Below are 7,012 nucleotides of genomic sequence, written 5' to 3' on the forward strand. Positions count from 1 at the left end.
TGCTAACTACTTAAAGGATGGCCAGGATGCCTGCCTCTGAACAGTGATGGTAACTATAACCTCATTCAGGGCATGAACAAGGAAGGACCTGGAGGAAGATACAGTGTAATTCCTCGTCATCTGCTCACTGCGTTGTAGGCACCTGGGTCAGCTAAAGGGAATATTCTTGTTCCTTCAGAGTCTTAATCAGTTACAGCCAGGATTCAGTGTTATCAGAACACACACGGCCACTCCATTCTCCCTTTGCCCCTTTGTGTGACTATACAAGGACTGCAATACCTTTAAAACCCTAACTCACACTAGTATATAACCTCCAGTGTGTTGGCATGGATGTATATTTGGCTCTAGAAACACTTCTCCTTTCTAAGACGCCATGATAATGGAATTAAGGCATCTCAAAGGGTTAGTGCACTAGTATATGAGAATTACTTGCAAATGCCTTCCATTTCCAGATCCTTTAACTAAAACTCGACCTTTAAAGACCACCTTCCTGCTATCGATCATGGCATGGAGCAGAGCACAAAATTACTATGGATTGTTAAACAGGAAATAGTGTTAAATATGGGGACTTCTGGGACCATATCCTACCCCCTACAGATAGGTTTATACTTGTCATCCATCCAGATGACTTCAGAACCTGACCCGCTGGCTAAACACACAAAATCCTGATCTGGTCACCACTTAGCTAACCACCCCACTGCTACGTCTCCCCTGCCACTATCCTACCGCCTCTGTGCCAGTCATGCCAAACCACAACCAGCTTTGGCTAATCTGGGGAATAAATCACTGCTTGTGTTTGTTCATCTTTACGCCTTTGAGAATCCGTGCTCTGTGCCTGCCTCACACTATCTTAGTCAGTCCCCAGGTACTGTGAAGGATATGGTAGTCCTCATCAGGAGAGGACGGATGCCTTCCCCAAAGTCCTGTAGGTAGATAGAGTTGCACAGCAGGAGTAGGGCACACACAACAAACAGGTGTAACTAGTAAGATGTGACTTGAAAAGGATCCAGCATCGATTGATGCAGTTAAATATCACAGCCAAGTTTTAGGTAACATATAAACTTAACGGAAAACAGTATTTTAGGAGCACTCTCCAAAGCTGCATGCATGTTTAGATGATGGTGACTGATGATATGATGAGGTAGCCAAATTTTGCTGTGTTCTGTCATTAGTGGAAGGGGAGCACCAGACTAGTATCCAATAAAGGTCCTACTGTGTTCTTGTCACTGTGTCTTCTCTTAGGTCCTTACAACAATGGCTCTCAGGCTTCTCCTGACCTCTGCTCTCTAACTGGCCCCTGCTTTGCCACTGGGGTGTTGTATCCTCACTTGGTCTGGTCTTTGATAGGAGGAAGTAATTGCATATTACAATGAACATCCCATGGCCTGCAGTGGTCATAGCACACATAAGAGAAGGTAACACAAAGCAGAAGGGACTGGACCCACACACAGATCATCACCGAGACAGAATAGAAATGAAATCGCTCAGAAATGCTGCATGGAGCATGAGCCCACCAGAAACCAAAGCTTACATCTCTGCAAAGTCGCAGAGCTGTGCAGGAAGTCAGAATTTGGGGTTAAAGTTGATCTCGTCTTGGTTGGTGAGTGGATAAGATGCAGTTGATAGAGTTAGTTACAAGGTTGCTCCAAACCACATGCATGTTTTTGTTGTGAGCTCACACAGAGACAGTCTCGCTCAAAACCACCCGGCTGGGCTCCCATCTTGACTCCCTCCTCAGCAGTGAAACTTGAAAAAAAATCGCTGGCTTCTCCATGCTCCAGTTTCTTCACCCATCAAATGGGGATAGGGTTACCTAACTCTTCCTCCTACTACAACCTACACCCTGCCAGCAGGGGCCCATCTCTCACCAAGCCTCCCCACTACCCAAGGGTGCAGACCCAAGGCTTCCCCTTATTTCCCACCTCCCTCCTTGGTCTTTCCTTTTAGTCCATATCTGTAACACACCATGCCCATCTGCGCTCTATGTGCTACCATACAGTTCGTGAACCGGGCAAGGGGCTGGAGATTAAAGCACACAAAGACACACAAAGAGACACAGGTCATCCTTAGTGCCAGAATGCCCCCTTTATTGTGTCCAGGGGCAGCTTATATAGGGATAGCCATGCCCCAGCCAAACCCACCAGAAATCACTCCCCTGCCATCAGGAACACCTGAGGGTCTCGTGCTCAGAGCAGCTGCAAGCTATCTCAGAGCAGAGGAAAACAAGTTATTTACAAGAAATTCAGGATCTGGGGGTTCACAGCTCCCAACACATATCCATCCCTTTTTGTCAACTGCTGATCTGCAGAAACATGTCCTACCAGGGACCCCCAGAGGCCGCACTGGGCTAGGGTGCAGATAGGAGATTTTTACTATTATTCCTGTCCTCAATACCAGCTTCTCCCGAATTACTCTTAGTCCAGAAGCTACCAGCAGGCAGACGCCCTCCCTCCCACCCCACCACCACTCCCTGGAGACTCTTAGCAAAGATCTCAGTGGTAAGCATCACCAACAGATTGCAATTCATGAAAGAGTTTCAGATCTTAAAGACAAAGTAGAAGAAATGGTTAACTTAGTCAAAGAAAATGCTAAGTTAAAAAAAAAAAAAGCAACAACCCATATACAAAACTTTCAGGAAGCCGGGCGATGGTGGCGCACGCCTTTAATCCCAGCACTTGGGAGGCAGAGGCAGGCGGATCTCTGTGAGTTCGAGACCAGCCTGGTCTACAAGAGCTAGCTCCAGGACAGGCTCTAAAGCCGCAGAGAAACCCTGTCTCGAAAAAAAAAAAAACTTTCAGGAAATCTGGGATATATGGTACTGTGAAAAGCCCAAAACTACAACTAGTAGGAATAGAGGAAGGAAAAGAAGCCCAGGTCAAAAGCCCAGAAAATATTTTTAACAAATCATAGAAGAAAATTTCCCCAGTCTGAGGAATGAGCTTCCTATTAAGGTACAGAAGCATACAGAACAATGAATAGACAGGACTAGAAAAGAAATTACAACACATAATAATCAAAATACTAAATGCAAAAAAACAAAGAAAGTATATTTAAAGTTGCATTGGAAAAAGATCAAGTCACATATAAAAGCAGGCACATTATAATGACATCTGACTTTTTAATGGAGTCTCTGAAAGTCAGAAGGACCATGACAGATGTTTTACAAACTCAGACCACAGATGCCAGCCCAGACTACTATACCCAGCAAAACTGTCAATCATAACCAACAGAAGAGAAAAAATATTCTGTGATAAACCAAAATTAAGCAATTTCTATTTACCAATCCAGCTCTATTAGGCACTAAAAGAAAACATCAGTCTGAAGAAGCTAACCACACCCAAGAAGACAAGGAATAAATAATTCCTGTGCAGCAAATCAAAAGAGGAAGGTGAGGTCCACAACATAATAAAAAGTAACAGAAATCAATACTATTTATTGATCATCCTCATATTAATTCCCTATTAAAAAGACACAGACTAACAGATTAGGTGTCCACTCTCTGTTTGATAGAGTACTTAATGTCTTCACTAGAACAATAAGACAAATGAAAGAGATCAAAGTGAGAGAAATAGTTAATCAAGGAGTCAGAAGATCTTTATTTTCAGATGTTATAATATTATACACTAAAGATCCTTAAAGTTCCCACCAGAAAACTTCTACAGCTAATAAATATTTTTGGCAAAGTAGCAGGATTACAAAATTAACAGGAATTCTATACACAAATGATAAACATACTGAGAAAGAAATCAGGAAAACAGTGCCTTTCACAATAGCCTCAAAAATTAATTCGAAAATAAATAATGAAAATGGCCATCCTACCAAAAGCAATCTACCAATTCCATGCTCTCCCCACCAAAATCCCATCACCGTTTACAGAAACGAAATACAACCTTAAGATTCACATGGAAACACACAAAAATCCCGGGACAGCCAAAAACAGCAGCAGCAGCACCACCAGCAATCCTGAATAATAAAGGAACTTCTGCATCACCATCTTAGACTTGATGTTGTTCTACAGAGCTATAGCAATAAACTCAGTTCGAAATGGAATTTTTCGTGAAACTCCTCCCCCTCAAGGCTCAGGGACCTATGCAGAAGAGGAGGCAGAAAGATTCTAAGAGGCGGAGGGTTTGGATGACCGCAAGGAAACAGTGTCCTCCAGGCCCAACAACAGGACTGATCTGACGCACGAAAGAAGTCACAGAGACTGTGGCAGCAAGCATAAGACCTGCACAGAACTGGAGTTACAGGTGGTTGCAAGCTGCTATGTGGATGCTGGGAATTGAACCCAGGTCTTCCAAAAGAGCAGTTAGTGCTCGTAACCACTGAGCCATCTCTCTGGGTTTGCAAAAGCCCTAACGATGCTGCCCATGGCCATCAATAGTCTAACCTTTCTAACCTTTCTCCTACAATGTATGCGCAGTTTCATGAAATCACCCCAGACCGGCCATTTCACAATAGACAGAATAGAGTTTGCATACTGTGTATTGTGTGTTTCCTTATGCTACAGCCATGCAATCTTTGTTTTAGGATATTTTTCCAAAACACCCCACGCTATTGCATAAAGGCAACTGAAGTGCTGTTAACAGCCACCAGTTCTGATCACGTGACCATCTCTCTGCCTGAGCAGTGCTGACACTAAGCTGGTCTACAGCGCTGGTCCACAGCAGCTCCAGCATTCATGGCAGGTGCGCTTTCCCGCAGAGCTCTACAAGACTCGTTAACAAGGTGGTGATTTTTATCTTGAAGCTGAGTAGCAGCTCACACCACTTTCCAAGTTTTGGCCATGTTAGAACTCATTGGTATTTATTCTCACTGTTACAATATTAGCTGTGTACATTTCAACTCACTGGGTTAATAGGATGAAGAACTAGATTTAGCCCCAGCTTTAGTAGGCCTACCTCCTTGAGTATGTTACTCTTTTATTTTTGTCAGGGCTTCAGTCTGACCTGGCTGTTTAGACATATAATAAGATACAATAAAATATGTATCACTGTGTATACTTGGAAACGTTCCTAAAAGCTTTTTTGTTATTAACTTAATGTAATTCTACCAAACATCCTGATGACTTATTACCCCAGTTGTACACCCGAGGCAACTGAGGCAGAGAAAGGTAGAGAAAACCCATTTGGCTTAGCTGATAAGCAGAGAGCAGAGATTCCATTCCAGATAGTCTGACTCCTGCTTCCCCACTCTCAGCCTTTCTGACCTGCTTAGAGTTAAGACTGACCTTATCATTTATCGAGTGCAGTCCCAGCTCTCGCTCTCCAAGCGTCTTTGGTGCCCCAGGCAACGGTAAGAACCTGCCGGCTTGGGCAGCTGTGTGGGTGGGGGCAGAGGAGAAGGAGGCGGTGCCCAGCAGCATCAGGCTTGCTTTATCAGTATTTGCCTTACTGCAGGTAGAATTGCTGAAGCCTAGCTGGTGCTTTTTGTAAACAAAAGCCTGGAAGAAGGTGTGCTCAAACACTTGGTAACATACTCGACAGAAATCCCTAGTATGATGTCGATTTGGATCCAGCCTACAGCCGGTTCAGTTTCAAACCTGCTTGTTTCATACATGCAAATTGGCATAAGTCTACACCTATGCCCATTTTCAGCTATACAAGAGAATAAAACCATGTCCCGTGTGGAGCCTTGGAGATGAATAAAAGTATCACTCATAAAATCTAGCGAGGTACTTAGTACCAAATTATCTTCAGTCTCTACCTCACTCCATGTCCAAGACATTGTACATATCCTTACAGACGCTTCTAGGAAACTGAGTTTAACCCAAGTAGACGGGCTCCTCAGGGATTAATTATATTAATTATTAACCAATTATATATTATTTAATAATTATTATATATTATATTAATTCTATATAATTGTATATCATATATAATTATATATTACCTCTATCAATCAATTAATTGATAATTAATATTAATTAATTGTATACTTCTCATATATATGTGTCTTAGTTAGGGTTACTATTGCTGTGATGAAACACCATGACCAGCAGTAACTTGGGGAGGAAAGCATTTATTTGACCTACATACCCTGAGGGAAACCAAGGCAGGAACTCAAACTATGAGACAACCTAGAGGCGGGAGTTGAGGCAGGTCATGGAGGAGGGCTGCTTACTGGCTTACTCCTCATGGCTTGTTCAACCTGCTTTCTTATAGAGTCCAAGACCACCAACCAGGGGTAACACCAACCACAATGGGCTCATCAACAGCTGCAGCCCATCCTCCACCCGCCATCTCTGCACCTCATTTGTGCCAGTCACCTCAGTCGCCGGCCCCAGCCCACCCTCCTGCCTAACTCCTCCACTCCATAGACTCGCCGCATCCTTCCTCTGACTTGTTGGCAGACTTCAACAACAAACACGTGTTGTGGGATGATCTGTTTGTACACTGTGAAGATGTGTCTTTGCCAATTGGCTTATGCTTGGTTTCATAAAGAGCTAAATGGTCGATAGCTTGGCAGGAGAGAACAGGTGGGACTTCCGGAGATAGAGTGGATCAGGCATGAGTATAGGCTCATGGGAGCTGCTGGCAATGTGGACCACTCTGAACATACAGAATAGAGGAGAGGTAACGAAGCAACGTGTCAGAACATCGATTAAAAAATATGGCTTAATTAGGTTATAAGAGATAGCTGGGGCCCAGCCTAAGCTAAAGGCCAAGCTTTCATAATTAATAAAAAATCTCCGTGTCATTATTGGGGAGCTGGCTGTCCCAAAAGGAGTCAAACTACAAATGCATCCACAGCCAACAGAGTCCATTTGGCTACCAGTACCTTAAGAACAAGGTCCGCATTTCAGCACAGTGACTCCATCTTTGCTCAAAGACTCAGAAGTCAATGAATTCAGATTTTAGACAAGCATGGAAGCTTCTCCCTGGCACCAACCCACTCAGGCAATGAGTATCCTCTAGAACTCTGTGACCCGATACAGTGGCTACTAACTACGTTATGCTATTAAACTAAAGTTAATTAAGATCAAATTTTACCCTAGGATCCAATCATTCCA

Source organism: Arvicola amphibius, chromosome 5 (genome assembly GCF_903992535.2).
Source record: "Arvicola amphibius chromosome 5, mArvAmp1.2, whole genome shotgun sequence".
Taxonomy (NCBI): domain Eukaryota; kingdom Metazoa; phylum Chordata; class Mammalia; order Rodentia; family Cricetidae; genus Arvicola; species Arvicola amphibius.